The sequence below is a fragment of the Stylophora pistillata genome, chromosome 2 (assembly GCF_964205215.1).
Source record: "Stylophora pistillata chromosome 2, jaStyPist1.2, whole genome shotgun sequence".
Classification (NCBI taxonomy): Eukaryota; Metazoa; Cnidaria; class Anthozoa; order Scleractinia; family Pocilloporidae; genus Stylophora; species Stylophora pistillata.
This window is the reverse complement of record NC_142520.1, coordinates 55,933,535-55,953,955: the sequence shown is the minus strand read 5'-3', so window position 1 is coordinate 55,953,955 and position 20,421 is coordinate 55,933,535. Positions and strand designations below refer to the sequence as shown.

Sequence of the window (20,421 nt, the reverse complement as noted above, 5' to 3'; positions counted from 1 at the left end):
TAAGCTAATGTATGCCCCAAGGGGGTAGGGTGGGAATGAATAGGACAGGAATACTCAAAACAACTCTACCCTTCTACGGAACCCAAGCTGATGTTTTGCCCCAGGGGAGTAGGGTGAGGTATTCCAGGATAGAGGCACTCTAGACACACCAGCCTTTCTACAGAACCCAACCTGGTATCATAAAAACTCTTTCTCTTTGGTCACCGTAGCTTGATAAGAAATAGCACACAAACTGCAGTTACAAACATGACAGTAAAACGCATGTTGGAAAACAAGATCAGTAAACTTTACTTGACGTTTCGTATGTTTCGACATACATATTCAGAAGTGACAGTTAATAATGGTTGTGTAGAAAACGAGACCTAACACCCAAAAACGAAGACCCCCTCAAAATCACTCATAAACATCTAGAGACGGGTATCTCGGTCTCAGATGTGTAAAGAAGACAAGATCTTCAATTACACAAAATTTCGACCAGAGTCTTCGTTTTCTACACACCCACCCCCCCCCCACCCCCCGTGTGCAGAAAACGAAGACCCCTCAGTTCACTCAAACAAATCGCAAAAGAGAAGGTGACGAACAGATGCGAAAGCAACGAAAAGTGAGTGTGCGGATTAGGTTTACTTTGTATTTTCTAGGTGTGAAGGAATCCCATTTTGTGTACAGACCGGTAAATGTCTTCTTTCGGTAACTAGATGTCGAGAAAGTGTGATCGTGTCGTTTGATGAGAATGTCCAAGAAAGGGATTGTACTGTTCTCTTCAAATTCAATTTGATATTTGCGTGACAGTTATTGAGGTAGTGAAGAAACTGGGTTGCTGTGTTTTTATTGTCGAATAAGGTGAAGGTATCGTCGACGTGTCGAAACCAAACTGTAGGGCAAGCGTTGTTGCTAAGGACCCACTTCTCCTCAAAATCACACATAAAAATGTTGGCCAAAATAGGACCTAAGGGCGAGTCCATAGCCACGCCGTCAATTTGGTCGTATCATTGACCATGAAATATGAAGCTGCTCTTCTTTGTGGCAAACTCAAGTAGAACTTTTAAGACTGAGCGAGGCATTGTTGGGGGATCGGAGAGAGCATACAATTTGTCTAGACAAATTTGTATCGTTTAATCAAGCGGAACGTTTGTAGAAGCTGTTGCTACAGAGATCTAGAGAGGGTATCCTGCTGGGGTTGTAACTTACAACATCAATGATGTTTTGAACAGACAGCAAAACATACCGATTAATCCAACCGCCACAGTTTCCAAAAAGAAAACAATCTTAGTTTTACCTTTCTTGGGGGATGCAAAGTAAAATTGTTACCAAACAGCTCAAGACCTGCATTAACAAATTTTATGGTTGCATTGATCTTATGGTGATTTTTCAGAGCGCTCATTGCATCAAGTCCTTTTTTCCGTACAAAGATAAGATCAACCGTTCCCAAATGTCAAAGGTTGTTTATAAGGCTAGTTATTAGGACTTCCCGGATTTTTACATTGGAAAAACAAAACGTAGATTGCATGACAGGAAAACTGAATACTTTAAAGGGCTCACAAGTGCCTGTCACACATCTGCTATCGCGGACCATGTCACGTCAACTGGTCACAACATGAAATGGGACCACCTTGAGATGGTCACAAAAGGTCGTTCTGATACTCATTGCAAGATAAAGGAGACTCTATTAATTTAAGAACTTAAACCTACTCTAAACGATAATGTCAGCAGCGATAAGTTTTATCTGTATTAGTTTGCATCTTTGTATATGCACAATTTTTTCTTTTGTTCACTGAAATGTTAATTAGTTAATTAGTAACAGAAAATTAGACTTTTACTCCTCATTCAGAAAAGACACTACGAAAATAGAGTTTTTAGATCTAGTAAACAATCCACAACACAAAATTGCCATTAATAAATTCCGTCTAGGCAATCATAAATTACACATTGAAACGGGAAGATACACGACTCCAAAGACCCCAGTCAATCAAAGAATCTGTTCTTTCTGCCATTCAAATGAAATTGAAGATGAAAAACATGTGCTTTTTTGTTGTCCTTTGTATGATGGTTTTCGATTAAAACTTAACAACAAAATCGCAAGAAAGTATCTTTGCTTTGAAAGCTTTGATCATAACTCTAAAGTGTTATTCCTTTTTAATAGCGCTGATCCTTCTATATGTAGACACATTTCTGCTTTTATATTCCAAATAATGAATATCAGACAAGAAGTTCTGTTAAAGACGAAATGAAGTTAAATAATTATTATTACTTATTCTTACTTACGTAATGCCACGTACTACTTATGGAAGTACCTAATAAAGTTGTTGTTGTTGTTGTTACTTATCTTAAATTTAAACTTAGTCGCCACGTGTATCATTAACGGGGTGTGTAGAAAACGAAGACCTAAGACCTAAGACCCAAAAACGAAGACCCCCTCAAAATCACTCCTAAACATCTAGAGAACACTATGATTAACCGTGTCGAAAGCTTTCGAGAAATCTAAGAGAATGCCGCGTGTATACAAATTATTGTCCATTGCTTTTCTTAAAGTATCCGTAATTTGAGTTATGGCTTGAGCGGTGGACCTACCCTTGCGAAATCCGAACTGGCATTCAAAAAGAATGTCAAGTTTCTCAAAATAGGAAATAAGTTGTTTGTAAACCAGTTTTTCAAACATTTGTGTACAGGTTGATAGTGTTGAGATAGGACGAAAGTTCGTCGGATCAGTTGTTTCTCCACCTTAATCGACCGGCGTGATCTTTGAGATTTTAAGAAGGTTTGGCATAATACCTTGCGAAAGCGATAGGTATAAAATTGCATGCTAATTGAATGAACTTACGGGGTATGCCTATAAAAGACTTATTTAGTTTTAGGCCAATCAATGCATCCTGAACTTCGTGATTGTATATACCTCGGAACATAAAACTGTTTTTAAACCGTCAGCGAATAAAGTAAGTAGGACTTGTGTTGTAATTTGGGAGCTGTGCCGCTAAGTCTTTCCCAACACTTATAACGTGAGTGTTTAACTGATGACAAATACTTGTGTTCGCATTTTTTCCGAGAGCTTTCGAACTGGAGCATGTTTATCAGTAATTGCTAAAGGGTTTCTGCTAAAACGCTCATACTTTCATTGACGTCATCTCCAATGATATTTGCAATCTCCAATGATACTCTTAGGGCAACCTGAGGAACTTTGCTAATATTATTAATAGTAATTTGAGTTGATAATGCGTGGATCTAAATCCATAGGGAACAAAAAAACAACTTGATACTACAATCCAATCTAGGCTAGAGAAATTAGAGTCCCACAGTAAAGCAAAGCGTAGATATGAGAGAGACTCTGTCTAACATTTTACAACAGTAAACACTCGTTGGATTCGTTTGGACATTTATTTGCCACCAAACCTCTTATTTAGGTAAATTGTACGCTGATCAAATCTATCTACCCCTCTTGACAAATGCTTGATGCATCTTGTTCTTCTACACACATCAGTGATCGGACTTCTCCGCTGAAAAAGATTAATTACAACTTAAAGGTGGTAACCGCGTGAAGCATGGTTAGTCAATGCAATAAGCGTAAATATGAGTTTAACTGTCATAGCATCACTTAGTTTTTCAATATCACCGCCTGGGATCGCACGTGACCTAAAGCAAATTCTAAATGTAAGCTTTAAGGGATCAACAGCTTCTTTGTGTTTTCTTAACCAACCAGATGAAGCCTGCAGTGCCGGCGTATTTTGGGCGCACGAGTGCACATTTTCGTATCTAAGATGGCGGCCTAATACGAAAATGTGCACTCGTGCGCCCAAAATACGCCGGCACTGCAGGCTAACCAGATGCAGAATTAGAAGGTCGATGACTACTTGTTTATTCGCGTTTTTTATGCTCTTTTTTTGTACACTACGTGGGTTTTTCCTGACGGTTTGTTGGAGTTTTGAAATGTCCACCTTTGTTCTTATGAAAGGGTCTCAATGGGGCTAACCGATAGTCGTGAAACGGCCAACAAATTTAACTCTTAGGTATAGAAATTGACAAATTTTAACCGTTCCTCGTATAAAAAGTTAAGCTTAAAAAAACCTCGGTGACAAGAACGGAATGATATTAACCCTAATAATAATATGGCCAACATTTTTAACCGTTATCTGTAAAAACCATCATCACATTGGCATCCCCTAATTGGCCGAAAAACTCAGCCTGGTTTCAAGTTTTAGTAATACAAGCGCTGTAATCAAGCTTTTAAAAACTCAGCCTAGGCTTTCCTCTTCAAAACCCGGCTCTTTCTTACTGTTTTGTAGGGTTATTTAGAGTGTCCTGAACACAGCCGTCAAATAGCTGTACATGCGCACTTAGATGGATAATTTGCTATTATAAACATAGCGAATCTAAGAGAGGCGTAGTTTTTCGCAGTTTCTTAGGAAACCTCGAGGTTTCTAAGGCCGAAACTTATGCACAACTTTTGTTCTAGTCTTAACCCTACTTTGTGTTAGTTTACACACTCGTAATTTTTTCACTCTTTGTACGACGGTGTGATGAAGTCGTCCGTAAACTTGGCCGTAGTTATTCTTTGTTGTGTTTATGATGGAGTTGCCGATAAACACCGAGGGAAATGTGTGAAAATAGGAAGAACCAGAGGCACACAAGATATTTGCGACAATAGCGGGTCAGTGCTTACAGTGGGCACTGTGTGCAGAAAGGGAAGAAGACATGTTCAGTCATTTGCCTTCATTCATGAAATGAAGAGTACGCGTTAAAAACAGTTTGGATATCTCACAATAAAATAAGATCAAAATTCAATCTTTCTCCAAAATCCTTCTTTCATTTTTCTTATGCATTGGAATAGTTACGGTTTAACATCTTCTTACTCACTTAACGCGAAACACGCGTTCGGAAATATCTTTTTGTTTTTCGACTCTCGTGCATGCGCAGTACTTGACAGCTGTGTTTATGTCCCGCACGCGAATAAATTGTGCCCTCGTTTTTTTATCCCGTACGTGGTGTTATCTATTCTTGAAGCGTTTTACCTTCTAATGAATTAATGATGCGTCGCATTTCGCGACGAGGAAGGCAAGATGAAAACTCGTGAACTCAGGTTCTTTTATGAACAAAAATTTAAATATCTATGATCACTCACCTGCTAAGAATCATTTCCGCCCTTTAACGAAAGTTCCACAAGTTATCATACAAAGGTAAAATGAACCAGTTTTGAACTTATGCCTCTTCAAGCAAATCTTCCTGCAGTAACTGGTGGCGGATCTCTTATCGATTTCTATATCAAAGGTAATCATAAAATACAATGAATATATGAAGCTCATATATTTTGAACTGCGGTATTAAATACGTATGACGCACGATCCTTCGCAGTAGATAGCACTATCTACTGCGCTATCTAATAGCGCTATCTACTGCGAAGGATCGTGCATCATACGTATTTAACACCGCAGTTCAAAATATATGAACTTCATATACTCAGTACTAGTGTATCTGATTTATCATCACGGGTTTATTACGAATCAACTTAACGGCCTGTTCCCGGTTGGCTTGTTAGCTCAATTGGTAGAGCGCTGCACTAGTATCGCAGAGATCAGTGGTTCGAATCCCGTACAGTCCTGATTTTTTTTCAGGTCTGATATTCGCTATTGCATAAATAGCGCTATCTACTGCGAAGGATCGTGCATCATACGTATAATCATAAAAGTAACTTAGTTTTTTTAATACCCTGAACGAAATCAAACCGAACAATTGATCAGTAGCTACATACTATTATCACAAACAAATTATATTTGTAATTCCACCACACTAAAATGTTCTGTTTACCATATAGATGTTAATTAAACTTATGCTAAAAGTCTCAGTTGGTAACCATGTGAACCAAATGGTGAACAACATTAAGAGAAATTTATGACCCTTTCATTCTCTTGCAAGCATACAATTTTAACCCACGAAAATGTTATTTCGTCGTACCACCCGCAAAGATATTCAAGTTTCTTCCTATTTTCGGGAGTTACAAGTCAAACAAAAATGCCATGTTGCTTTAGCAGCGCTCATCATGACCATTACTCTCCGTTTAAGAACAAGTACATTATGAGCAAACTATGCGCTTGTCTTTTCATAAGGTATTACAGATAAATAAGGAATTGAGTCTGGTTCATCTTACCAGGATCTTCTTTTATATCTCTCTCCTTGTCCATAGGAGCAGAGTTGCCAATACTGATCAGACAGACGGCGAGGATGTTGACGCAGATCGCTGATTTCATGCTTTCTTGTATCTGGAACAGAAGAATGTCTTCGTTTTCCTTTTAACACGCAAAACTATAAAACTTTTTAATACTCCAGTCTATTCAGTTGTATTGACGCCGACTTTTTTAAGTGATTACTCGAGTGTTTTACATTTTTTATAAATACTGCGCCTACAACAGGAGAAACATTAGGACTAGTACGATGAGTGCGACTACAGTTTTGTTTAAAGATGCAGAATGACTAGGTGATGTCAACGTAATCGAGCAAAGAAAAAACCAGCCTCTGGATCCGCATCAACATAAAAAAAAAATGGTCAAAATAGTTTGTCATTCCGCATTTTTATAATGATCAATAAAACAAGGGAAATGTGATACTAAACTTTATGAATATGTAAGGGGTCCGTGAGAGGTCTCATGCGAGGACTTTTCCAGGCCTCTCGCAGAAATCTGGCGACCTCTCGCACCCTCCCCGCTTTGATTGCCTGCTCGTAATCAGCCCACGTCATAGGACCAATGAGACGGTGCTTGAGAGCTGCATATTATCGTGCCAAAGTGCAATGATGCAATAAACATTCTCGATTATCATCACAATAAACGCACTACTACCTGTGAACGTTTTATATTGTTGTTTTTGTGAGGGAACTTTAGCGATTTGAATGGTTCGGCAATGAACACTCGTAAGGGAAAGTTTAAATTTCTTGTTTTTCTAAGAAGCTGTAATTTCTGAAAATTGCTTTAAGATAAAATATTCGCGGCCAAAAGTCATGTTTCTCTAACAACGATGTGATAATGCGATATAGCGATAAAGCAGCGATGATGCAGCGCTTCTATATAACTTTTGCTATGTTGAAATCCTCAGTGAAGCTCTCGAATGAAAACTGCAACTAGACGGCTTGTCGTACTATCTTGAATTTAAAGGGTGCGTTTAAAAGGGGTGGGGTTCAATGAAATGTGCCTCTTGATTGGCTGGCAGGTTTGACGTCACCATAGTAACAGTGTGTGCACATCTCTCCCATTGTACTTAATATGATAATTAATGAATGAAATTATCAAAGAATTCCGCCAAAAAACAAAAGACCATTTGAGAATATTTGCGTGAAAATACTTAAACATAGTAGCAAACCAACAAAAAGGGAAACATCTAGAAAGTTTTTAATCTCTCCGTTGTTAAAAAATAAGATAAAATAACAAAGTCAAACTCTTTGGGGTAAAAACGGTAACGTTGGATTTCGTTGACCAGTCCTACTGCATGATGCATTGAAACGAGTTATTAATCAGACAAAATAATTTGAATATATCAACAAAGTTGAAATGGCAAATGGGCCACCGTTACGATTATAAAAGCTGACGTTTCGAGCGTTAGCCCTTCGTCTTTCGCTCCGACGAAGGGCTAACCCTCGAAACGTCAGCTTTTATAATCGTAACGGTGGCCAATTTGCCATTTCAACTTTGTTGATATATTCAAATTATTTTGTCGCGAAAGTAGTTGAATGACAAGATTTGGTTAACAAACTGAATTGTTCACCCCAACAGAGCCAAAGAACCAGAAATAGCCACCTGTTTCATTTCGTAGTGGTGCAGAATATTTTTTTAATATATGAACTTATTATTAAATTGTACAGCTGTTACCAGTAACCGATAATTAATTCTTTTACTGGAAGCACCGACTGATATGTACCTCCATTTACATCTCGCAGCACCAAACGTTAACGCAGCGATGACAAATTTTAAGAGCAATGTTGTTTGCAACTGCTAAAATACATGGAAATTAAAATCTCTCACTCAAAATTATCATTTTTTTTCCATATATAAGTTAGATATGAAAGTTTCACTGAAAAAAAAGAGACATGTCTTCGAGGAATTCAAACAAAATGGTGAAAGGGCTGGCGAGTGTTTTTATTGTCAAGAACTTATTAGGATTGAGAGGGCATTTCGATCTCACAATTTAATCATTGTTATAAAGCCAGGATTGTTTACCTCAATTTAAATAGAGCTCTGCGAGCTTAAAGCCTGAATACTGGCCACTGGCATTTGGAAATGTGTTGCGTAGAGCTTTCATGACGCACGCTGGAATCACTCTCCTATTTTTCTGCCACGAGACGCAGTACCCTGCGAGCAGAGACTGTCAGGCGCCACGTTCTCTAAAAGAAAGGTAAACAAACATGAATAAAGAGGAAAGAAACGAAAGCCGCGACGGTTAAACGAAGGTACAAGTGGTTACTACAAAGAGTTGGTAAATAAAATAGGGAGGAAAGACTTTTGTAAAAGATAATAATTGAAACTGATCCGTTCTCGATGTGGTCCGGGATAGGATTACATCGTGCGTTGTGAATACTGATAAGTGCCGTACGCAACACATAAGTATCTCACCCCTTTCAACCCAAGGCGCTACAAATTGTTATTTTATCTATAATTAAAAAAAGCAAGATGAAAAACTTTCGAGAAGTCTCTCATAGCGGTATAAGTGACCTATAACGGAGCTTTCCTGGAAAATCAGTGATCCTTAAAGCCTTCTGTTGACATTTCTGATAACTGGAGGATTAATTACGACTTTTAATCATCGATTGCAAGAGGTTCCGATCGATGTTTTTACCACAAATTTTACATTTTATTATGTTGACCTTGCTCGCCAAAAAGTTCTCTCTGAAACAACAGCCGTAGAGAGTTTCTAAAGCTGACATTTCGAGCATTAGCCCCTCGTTAGAGCGAATCTGTTTTTACGTAAGGATTCTCGAATATTCTTTGTATCTTTGGCGGAATGGCTTGATATTTCAATTCATCGAAAAGCATACAATAGGCGAGCTTCGCACACTTAGTTTTACTATAGTAACGTCAAACTAGCCAGCCAATCAAGAAGCACCATCCACAAAACCACTCCTTTTCGGAACACATACTTCATTATTGAAGAGGACACGTCAAGCCGTCTAGTTGCAGTGTTCTGTCGATAACTTCACTGAGCATTAGATCTCTTCTTTATCTACAAATACAGGTGTTTGTTTTTTTTTTTTTTTTTACCTTTTGAATCTACTTTAGATTCTGCCTGGAAACAAGAATGGAAACTTAGGGGTTGTCCCTAGATAAACATTGTATAGAGCATATTTCTTTCGTATGCAACGCCTTTCTGGAAACCCAGTGTAAATGAGGTTACCTAATAAAAAAACGACAACGTTTCCTTGTAATCAAACATACAACGAGGCTATGACATGCAGAGCTCTTAAGCGTGATGCAGAAAGGGGATTCAGTAACATGAGTAAAATCATTTAACCGCCTGCGTCCCAGTTAGCTCAATGGATAGAGCGCTGGACTGTTGTGCGGGAGGTCGAGGGTTCGAGCCCCGGCCGGACCAACACTCAAAATCTTAAAACAAGTGAGAAGAATATGCTACCTTTCTATATCAATAAATGATTAGATACTCTAGTCTTCTCGGAAAGGGACGGATAAATGGAGGTCGCGTCTCCTGCAGGGTTAGGGGTAGGAGACGTTAATTTCCCACAAATGAGATTACTGTGTGATGGATGTCCTCCCCTGGGGTGGTTGCTGGGTGGGAATTGGCCCTGAAAAACCCCCATGGGGAGTGGTCAATTAACATATGCATACATGTATGTATGTATGTATGAGTTTTACATTTCAAGAATAAGTTGCACAAAGGCGTGATATCAGATTTATAACCACTGTTAGGATAAACCTGTGTGAATAACATTGATTTGATCATTCCTGATACATATTTCCAAAACCCATGTTCCTATCTGATAGAACCTGACGCTATTTCATTTCCTCCAATTCAAATGAGACACTCACACAGAAAATAAAGCTGCGTTGAACAGCATGTCTGCTGCCGGTAGGAAAGGGTGAATTAATTTTGTGGTATTCTATTTTAAAAAAATGTAAAATATTCTAAAACTCCGATGAAAAAGTCCGTGTTGGTCTGGTTTAGTGCATTCAAGTATCAAAATGTTTTTATGGATGGAAGTTATCGTTGTTGCTGACTAGGAAAACAGACACTCTCTTCTGTTGCAGATATAAGAGACCATGAAATTAATTTTTTGTGTCATTATCGTCACCATCTGTCTGTTCATTATTGCGAACTCTGCTTTTATGGACATGGAGAGAGAATTCGTCTTGTTTGAAGTTCACGTTAACTTAACTGCACTAAGTTATGGTGAAAAGCTCTGTGTGCTAATCTTCTTTCCCTTGGTGCTCTTGCGTCTTCTATCATCACCAGACAATGAAACGTTTTGCTTACCATATAGATGTAAATTAAACGTAACAAAAATTGGCAACGTTTGAATGAACATTAAGCTTCATTTATGGAAATCTTATTTCGTCTTCCTCGACGCAGCAATAATCAAATCAGTTCTTATTTCAAAGATTCTTTACTTTCCAATTCAAGAAAACTTGCTATTTCGCTATAGCAGTGATTGTCATGACCAATATCGATGTATTTAATGACTTTCCTGACCCATCCGCTACGAACAATTACTGACGGGAAAAAACTTTTGTCTCTCTTCATGTATTACGAAAAAATGAGCGACTGGATTTAATTCATCTTACCAGGATCTTCTTTTACATCTCTCTCCATGTCCATAAAAGCAGAGTTCGCAATAATGAACAGACAGATGGTGACGATAATGACACAAAAAATTAATTTCATGGTCTCTTATATCTGCAACAGAAGAGAGTGTCTGATTTCCTAGTCAGCAACAACGATAACTTCCATCCATAAAAAACATTTTGATACTTGAATGCACTAAACCAGACCAACACGGACTTTTTCATCGGAGTTTTAGAATATTTTATATTTTTTTAAAATAGAATACCACAAAATTAATTCACCCTTTCCTACCGGCAGCAGACATGCTGTTCAACGCAGCTTTATTTTCTGTGTGAGTGTCTCATTTGAATTGGAGGAAATGAAATAGCGTCAGGTTCTTGACATGTTCATTTGAACATGTCAAGAAAACGCGATAACTCTTTTGTAAAATGTTCTCAAACTGGCTCTGGTTAAGTTTCTTGATTTGGAGAAATATTTTGGTGGGCTTTTAAACTAATGAAGATGTATAAACATCATTTAGGCCGTAGTTTAAGAAACTACTGGAAGTTAGTGCTTCATGACCAGAAACTTCTTTGAAATTCCCCAAAATCATTAAACCAAGCAGCCAAATGAAGAGAATGTCTTTATCGTCTGGGAAAATAAATGACATTCCTAGTGTCTGCAATACAGATCTTTCCAATCACTTTTCAGCTCTTAAAACATTGCGGAAAAGGTCCAGTCACCAGAAAAGCATTAAATCACCCTTTTTAACTATAGAAGGAAAAATTTGTTATTTCATCATATTTTGTGACAACAGGGACAAGGAGATTGAGTGGAACAGTCTGTCAAAATCAGATATGATCATCAAACTGGCGGACGCAGCCAAAAAATCGATTTCGCTCATACTTTCTATATTGATAGACCCTTGTACCAAAGTAACCAAAACAGGGTTAGTTTTTTCTAATCTTTTTTTAAAGAGTAATTAAATAAAAACGGTCGTGTGTGATCGAGCCAAATTTCGATATTTGAAACATCGAAATTCTGTCATATTCATGGCTTGCCTGCGTAAGTCGATAATTATCTGTGAATTTTCCTTTGCAATAACATTATAGTTAGGGTCTTGAACAATACATTGATGACATGAAAAGCAGATATGTTCTCGTTATCAATATTTTATGAATTTTTTTTCTCGATGACACCCTGCGGCTGTTTTTCAATAGCTCTATGGTACCCTAAGACAACTGGCAAAAACGCTTGGTACGAGAAGTAGAACCCAATAACTATATTACAGATACAGTTTAAGGATAGACGTTCTCAAATATACTTTCATTTTTTTTCTGAATATTATTCAAACGCTAATAGTATCAAGCAATTAATTCTCCCTACAAGAGCTATGAGCTATAATTTATTTCTAAAATTTTAAAATTAAGTGACCTCACTAATGTCAGATCAGGAGCCACGCCTCTAAGAATGTTTGGAAAATGGAGAAGACGATGAAATTGACGTTTAAGTGTGGGCCTTTATGGTACACTGTAAAAGTAAAAAAAATAAATGGGTTTAGATGGAAAGGAAGTTTCTTTATGGTAATTTATTTTTGTTCTAATTCAAAGTGCCAAAAATTCCAACTACGTGTCCACGTCTATCAATAATGGGCAATATGTTGCTCATTACGTAACCTACCTGAGCAGGTCAAGCAAAAAGCAAATCTTTGGGACTAGAACATTCAACTTCAGAAGGTCACTATGTTTAAGAAAAATATGGGTTCATTCTTCGCACGCAGTCAATATGTGGGTCTCCTTAAAATTACTTCTCCCAACATTAAAAAGAGTGCAGTCACGGCTTCGATGATACCTGGTATTCAATTGCATGACAGATCAGTCAAGTGATCGAAGGCGCATTGAAAGGTCCTCGATTATTGCAATGTGTCAAGTCTTTTTATTTCTACCAGCGCAACACTGAAAAGTGTTCTGATAGGAAATGTCGCCAACATGAAGCCGACTTACTTAACAAAGGTCGCTTGTGAAAAAGAGAAAGCAAAATTTGGCACGAAACAAACTCACAAGTCATGACGAGCCAAACACGTAAAGACGAGGTCAAGAAGTGAGTCACAGCAGACTCTGTAAACGGTCAGTACAAAACGCAGACTGCAGACTGCAGACTAGGTATAAAATGCAGACCAGACTGTTTTTTCGTTAATGTATTGTGATGCAATCGTCGATCCAAAGTCATCATCTTCCACGGAAATTCAGGAAAACATGTTTTCGTTCTGTGTTCTTTCGCCCTCTTCAAGTGTACCAAAAACATTAAAAAATCCAAAATCCACACCCTAAAAGATTCACTCTTGTTCGGCGCCAGGACCCCATGCTAGCGATACTCAGTTGAAACAGAGTAGCTTGTAACAAAAATCACGTGTGCTGTAGTCATGTGTGCAGTCTGCAATCTGCGTTTTGTACTGACCGATTTTGTAAACGTTTCTCGACCCATTTCTGTTACGTGTACCTCTACATAATGCTCTGGTGCATATTTAACTTATTCCGGCCATTGATTTTGCTTCGCTTGACAATTTAGAAGAGCTTCACATTGGAAACTTTTAACTGCAAACATGTGAAGAGTTAATTACTTCAAAATGGCAGATATTGAAAATTGGCTTACATTACATTACATATTTACATATTTACATTTATATAGCGCAGACTTCTATGTGGATATATTCAGTCGCGCTTAGCAATATAGTAAGGTTGAGATCGGACGTCAGCATTTTTATCAGGCGCCTCTGGCAGTCCATGTAACGTTCTCACCTTCCCACCCATCCCACCCCGGGGAGGACATCCACTACACAGTAATCTCGTGCATGGGAAATTTACGTCTCCTACCCCTAACCCTGCAGGAGACGGGACCTACGGCTTATCCGAGAAGACGAAGCAATGTGAGTGAAGCGTCTATCCTTAAGGACACAACGTCATTCCCCAGCCAGGACTTGAACCCGAGCCAACGGACCCAGAGTCCAGCGCACTGACCACTGGACTACTCAGGAATGTCTCGTTGTACAGATACAAAAGATCATAGGGAAATAAAACGGTAGAAAGTTGAAGCTATCGTAGACTTGAACATAGCTCGGGAGGTTTCCAAGTCAATTTCATTGCGTACCGCGGGCATTTTTGACACGTTTGTTTGAAGTACCAACGATTTTATTTCAGTGCAGCTGTAGGTGCACTTGAAAAAAAAAAATCATATTTTATTCTTAAGGAAAGGTGATGAGTTGGTTGTGCTGCCAATCAACTGCAGAAGCATCAGACGAATAGGATTAGTGAGAAACTAATTTAAAACTTACGATGAACTGACTCGACAGCGCCACGAATTATGACAATTTCAAAGGTTTTGTTAAAGACAATACTGTAAATCGTTTCAAGTAGATTTCTCCTATACAAGCGAGAATTTTAACAAACGGAAATTGCTGTCCTATGTATGGGACTTAAGCCTACCAATGGACAAAGTATGAGCGAAATTGAATTTTGAGCTAAGTCAGCGATTTCTTTGATTTTTACTGACATTTACCATTAAATACTTTCTAGAAGTTTGTCTTGGCGCAATATGTGATCAGGAACAAGACCTTTCCTGGAAAATCACTTATCCAAAAATCCTATTGCTGATATCTTTGATAAATAAGGATTAATTACGGTCAATCAATAGGCCACTTCCCCGCTCTCGCGGTTAAGTAATCTAGTGCAGAAATTACAGCGCGAGAACGAGGTTAAGTGTGAAGTCGCTCTCGTCGGCAAAAAGAGCAAATGGCCGTGGTGGTGAAAATGAACCAAAACTCCTCGAAGTTCAATGGAAACCTGTAATTTGCGAAATGGAAACCTGTAGTTCTGTTATCTGAAAAACAAGAAATGCAGAAAACTTGTGGACACTAGCAGGAAGGATAAATCAGTCAGTTCACTACCAGTGTGAATTACATACGTAACCTAGCAAATAATAACAACTAGGGATTCTGCGATAGGAAAATCTTCGTGGTTTACTTTACGAAAATATTTAGTTGAGCGTTAACGTTGAATAACTTGAATGCGTGACATGATACTTTGCCGTCACGCATTACTCTACAGAAAACTTGTGGACACTAGCAGGAAGGATGAATCAGTCAGTTTTCTACCTGTGTGAATTACATACATACCCTAGCAAATAAAAATAACTAGGAATACTGTGAAAGGAAAATCTTCGCGGTTTACCTTACGAAATATTCAGTTGAGCATTTACGATGAATAACTCGAATCCGTGACATGACGTCACGCATTCCTCTACAGCAGGAAAACATAGAAGTAATCTCATGCCTTCTACAGGACTGGTTCGCATTTGTTGCAAATGGCGCAGTATTTATAAAAAATGTAAAACACTCGAGTAATCACTTAAAAAAGTCGGCGTCAATACAACTGAATAGACTGGAGTATTAAAAAGTTCTATAGTTTTGCGTGTTAAAAGGAAAACGAAGACTTTCTTCTGTTCCAGATACAAGGCATGAAATCAGCGATCTGCGTCAACATCCTCGCCGTCTGTCTGATCAGTATTGGCAACTCTGCTCCTATGGACAAGGAGAGAGATATAAAAGAAGATCCTGGTAAGATGAACCAGACTCAATTCCTTATTTATGTGTAATATCTTATGAAAAGACAAGCGCATAGTTTGGTCATAATGTACTTGTTCTTAAACGGAGAGTAATGGTCATGATGAGCGCTGCTAAAGCAACATGGCATTTTTCTTTGACTTGCAAATCCCGAAAATAGGAAGAATCTTGAATATCTTTTCGGGTGGTACGACGAAATAAGATTTTCATGCATTAAAATTGTATGCTTGCAAGAGAATGAAAGGGTCATAAATTTCTCTTAAAGTTGTTTACCATTTGGTTCACATGGTTACCAACTAAGACTTTTAGCATAAGTTTAATTAACATCTATATGGTAAACAGAACATTTTAGTGTGGTGGAATTACAAATATAATTTGTTTGTGATAATAGTATGTAGCTACTGATCAATAGTTCGATTTGATTTCGTTCAGGGTATTAAAAAGGCTAAGTTACTTTTATGATTATCTTTGATAAAGAAATCGACAACAGATCCGCCACCAATCACTGCAGGAACATTTGCTCGAAGAGGCATACGTTCAAAACTGATTCATTCTACCTTTGCATGATAACTTGTGGAACTTTCGTTAAAGGGCGGAAATGATTCTTGGCAGGTGAGTGATAATAACATTTAAATTGTTGTTCATAAAAGAACCTGAGTTCATGAGATTTCATCTTGCCTTCCTCCCTAACGAGAAATGCGAGATGTGACGCATCACTAATTCATTAGAAGGTAAAACGCTTCAAGAATAGATAACACCGCGTACGGGATAAAAAAACGAGGGCACAATTTATTCGCACACGGGATATAAACACAGCGGTCAAGCACTGCGTATGCACGAGAGTTTCAAAACAACAAGAGATTTCCGAACGCGTGTTTTGCGTTAAGTGAGGAAGAAAAGGTTGAATTCCTAACTATTCCAATGCGCAAGACAACTGAAAGAAGTATTTTGGAGAAAGATTCAATTTTGATCTTATTTTATTGTGAGAATTCAAAACTGATTCATTAGAATTTTTAGTTTTGATTCAATGTAATACTTAGATATCAAACTTTATACTATGATAACTGTTTTTTAATATTATATCTTACTGGGGAGCATCCCTCGTGTGGTGTCTGGGACGCTTTTGGATGCTGCCTCTCCATCATCATTATTTATTTATTCTGTTTATGTTTATGTTTATATATTTATAAACTGTTTTTCACGCGTACTCTTCATTTCATGAATGAAGGCAAATGACGGAACATCTCTTCTTCCCTTTCTGCATACAGTGCCCACTGTAAGCATTGACCCGCTATTGTCGCAAATATCTTGTGTGCCTCTGGTTCTTCCTATTTTCACACATTTCCCTCGGTGTTTATAGGCAACTCCACCATAAACACAACAAAGAATAACTACGGCCAAGTTTATGGACGACTTCATCACGCCGCCGTACAAGTGTAAAAAGATTACGAGTGTGTAAACTTACACAGTGGGGTTAAGACTTGAACAAAAATTAGGTATAAGTTTCGGGCTTAAAAAACTTCAAAGTTTCCTTAGAAACTGCGAAAAACTACGCCTCACTCAGATTCGCCATGCTTGCAATAGCAAATTATCCATCTAAGTGTGCATGTGCAGCTACTTGACCGCTTTTTTCACACACCAGATAAGCCTACAAAACAGTAAGAAAGAGCCAGGTTTTGAACATAAAAGCCCAGGCCGAGTTTTTAAAAGCTTGATTACAGCGCTTGTACTTCTAAAACTTAAAACCAGGCCGATTTTTTCGGCCCAAATAGGGGGTGTCAATGGGGTGATGGTTTTTACAGAAAACGGTTAAAAATGTTGGCCATTTTATTGTTAGGGTTAACATCATTACATTCTTGTCACCGAAGTATTTTTTAGCTTAACTTTTATACGACGAATGGTTAAAACTTCTCAATTTCTTTGCTAAATAGTCTAATTTGTTGGCCGTTTTACGACTATCGGTTAGCCCCATGATTGAGACCCTCTCATAAGAACAAAGGTAGATATTTCAAAACTCCAACAAACCCTCAGGAAAAACCCACTTAGTGTACAAAAAATGAGTATGAAAAACGCAAATGAACAAGTAGTCATCTACTTTCTAATTCTGCATCTGGTTGGTTAAGAAAACACAAAGAAGCTGTTGATCCCTTAAAGCTTACATCTAAAATTTGCTTTAGGTCATCGGCGATCCCAGGCAGCGACATTGAAATACTAAGTGGTGCTACGACAGTTAAACTCGTATTTACCCTTATTGCATTGACGAAACATGTTTCATGCAGTTCATGCAGTTCATGCAGTTCATGCAGTTCATGCTTCATACCACCTTTAAGTTGTAATTCATCTTTTTCAACGGAGAAATCCAATCACTGATGTATTTAGAAGAACATGATGCATCAAGCATTTATCAAGAGGGGTAGATAGATTTGATCAGCGTACACTTTACTTGAATAAGAGGTTTAGTGGTGAATAAATGTCAAAACGAATCCAACGAGTGTTTACTGTTGTAAAATGTTAGACAGAGTCTATCTCATGTCTACGCTTCGCTTCACTATGGGAATCTAACTTCACAAACATAGATTGGATTGTAGTATCAAGTTACTTGTTTTTTCTCCCTATGGATTTAGATCCACGTATAAATAACTCAAATTACTATTAATAATATTAGCAAAGTTCCACCGGTTGCCTTAAGAATTTTGTCCCACAAGTGAACTATAGATTTGCACAGATAATTAGAGCCTGCTCGTGGCTAGACTTTTCAAGATGTTCACAAAGTGACGATCCATTACGAGCAAACTTAAGCTTGTCTCTCATCGGTCAAGTCTTTTTCTTGCCGCCTCTTGGGATGTTACGCAACGCACCTAGGCGATTCGTGACGTCTTGAGAAATGGCAGCGAGGAACCTAATCTCTTTTGAGCATGTGGTGTTGATTGTCTCGTAAAGTCAATTATATCTTACCATACTCTCCTGAGGCGAACACCAACGTGGGTTTTGTTGAAGAGTAGGTTTCTTTCGAGCACCCATGGCCTATTCTATCCCACCCTACTCCCCTGAAGAAAACATCAGCGTGGGTTCCGTAGAAGGGTAGGTTGGTTTCGAGTACTCCTTGCCTATTCTGTCCCACCCTACTCCCCTAAGGCAAACTCCAGTATGGGTTCTGTAGAAGGGTAGAGGTGTCTTGAGTGCCCTTATCCTATTCTACCCCACCCTACTCCCCTGGGGCGAACACCAGCGTGGGTTCCGTAGAAGTGCTGGTGTGTCTCGAGTGTCCTTATCCTGATATACAGAACAGAACAGAACAGATTTATTTTGCACTATCTCAAGAGATTAGAGGAAAGATTACTATAAATTACAAAAGTAAAAAATAAACAAGAAACAATAAATTACATAAACAATCAAAAATAAACTGTGCGCGGTGACCAAAGTAGCTTAAGCTTTCGAGTTGGTTACTGTTATGTGTAACTAACTGGCGTACTTTACATTTATATAAAATTACAAGCAATGAGTTGCGGACAAAGTAAAATTATAACTCCATACATTCTTACTTACCAGTTTACGTGGTAACATTAATAGAATAATAATAGAAATAGAAATGATTACTAATAGTGACGGCAGTAAATTTAAATAATACTCATTGGGTATTTAGAAGGTACTGTTTGTACTGCTAATAGAAATTATTGTACGAGAGAGATTTTAATTTAGAGGGAGTTTTTACCCGAACTTTAGATCTAGCAAAGGCAAAAGTAGCAGCTCCATAACTACTGTTTATCCTTGGCCGATAAAAATTATGTTTGGATACAAATCTGGTGTTGTAGCTGTGAACCTCGGAGGCTTGAGTAAGGGTTCCTTTGATTATGACAGGGACATTTGATGTGTCAGTTATTTTATGTGTGAAAATGGCTACTTTGAATTTGTAAATGTTTTCAAGAGTTAGGAGTTCTAAAAGTCTGAAGGAAGGCACAGCATTGTCTCTGCTATTAGTAAAGAAAATGCTACGAACACGTTTATTCATTCTAGTTTTAATTTATGTAACCTGGTCTTGCAAGCACTGCCCCAGCTTGCAATACCATAGCTTATATACGGATAAATGAAAGAGAAATACAACTGCCTTAAAGTGTGAAGGTCAACATAATATCGTTATTTATTAATGATGCCTACATTCTTCATTAGTTTGTTGTCAATATGTTGAATCTGGGGTCCCAAATGTAAGTTTTGGTCAAGATAGACACCTAGATATTTTATTTGACTTTTACAGCCAATATTACGTATCAAGTTAATACATCCATTAGATCTTGAAGAGGAAATTAACATATGTTTGTCTTAGCAAGATTTATGGATAATTTATTTATGATGCAATGTTTGAAAACTAATTCCAATTCCTCATTCATAACTGTCTCAAGATGTTGTAGCTTATCACTTGTGTAAAACACATTTGTGTCATCGGCAAAGATTCGAAACGATAGTTTCTAGGAACAATTTGGCAGGTCATTAATATAAAGTAAAAATAAGAGTGGACCCAGCGTTGAACCTTGCGGTATACCACAAACAATAGTTTCGTAGTTGGATTTTGTATTATCAATATTAACAAACTGGGAGCGATTGTATAAATAGTTTTTAAACCAGTCAAGAGGAGTTCCACGTTCTCCATATTGGTAGAGTTTATAGAGCAGAATGTCATGATTCACAGTATCAAATGCCTGAGAAAAGTCTAGAAAGGGACCACAGGTAACTAATTTTAAATCCAAATCTTTTCTAAGTGTATCAGTGATTTCTGAAATAGCTTGCTCAGGTGAGTACCCTTTCCTAAAGCCCAACTGATACTCATAAAAAATACTATGTTTTCCTAAGAAGTCATATAGTTGATTATAAATTAATCTTTCCAGAACTTTACTGAAAGGTGATAAAGTTGAAATAGGTCTGTAGTTACCTGAGTCTGTGGCATCACTATTTTTGTAAACTGGAGTTACTTGTGAGACCTTCAGTACATTAGGTACTATGCCTGTTTCAATTGATTGATTGTAAATTTGAGTAAACACTACTGCTAATGGATCAGCAGCTCG

General features: G+C 37.9%; 1 long non-coding RNA gene across 1 annotated transcript; it reads right to left on the bottom strand.

Moving 5' to 3' along the window:
- Positions 1 to 3,355: 3,355 nt before the first annotated feature.
- Positions 3,356 to 6,292, bottom strand: LOC111343643 (uncharacterized). Its single transcript, XR_015996575.1, has 3 exons — positions 6,134 to 6,292; positions 5,111 to 5,245; positions 3,356 to 3,488 (listed from the first exon to the last, which is right to left on the bottom strand). It is a non-coding gene; the product is annotated as an uncharacterized LOC111343643 (long non-coding RNA).
- Positions 6,293 to 20,421: the final 14,129 nt, after the last annotated feature.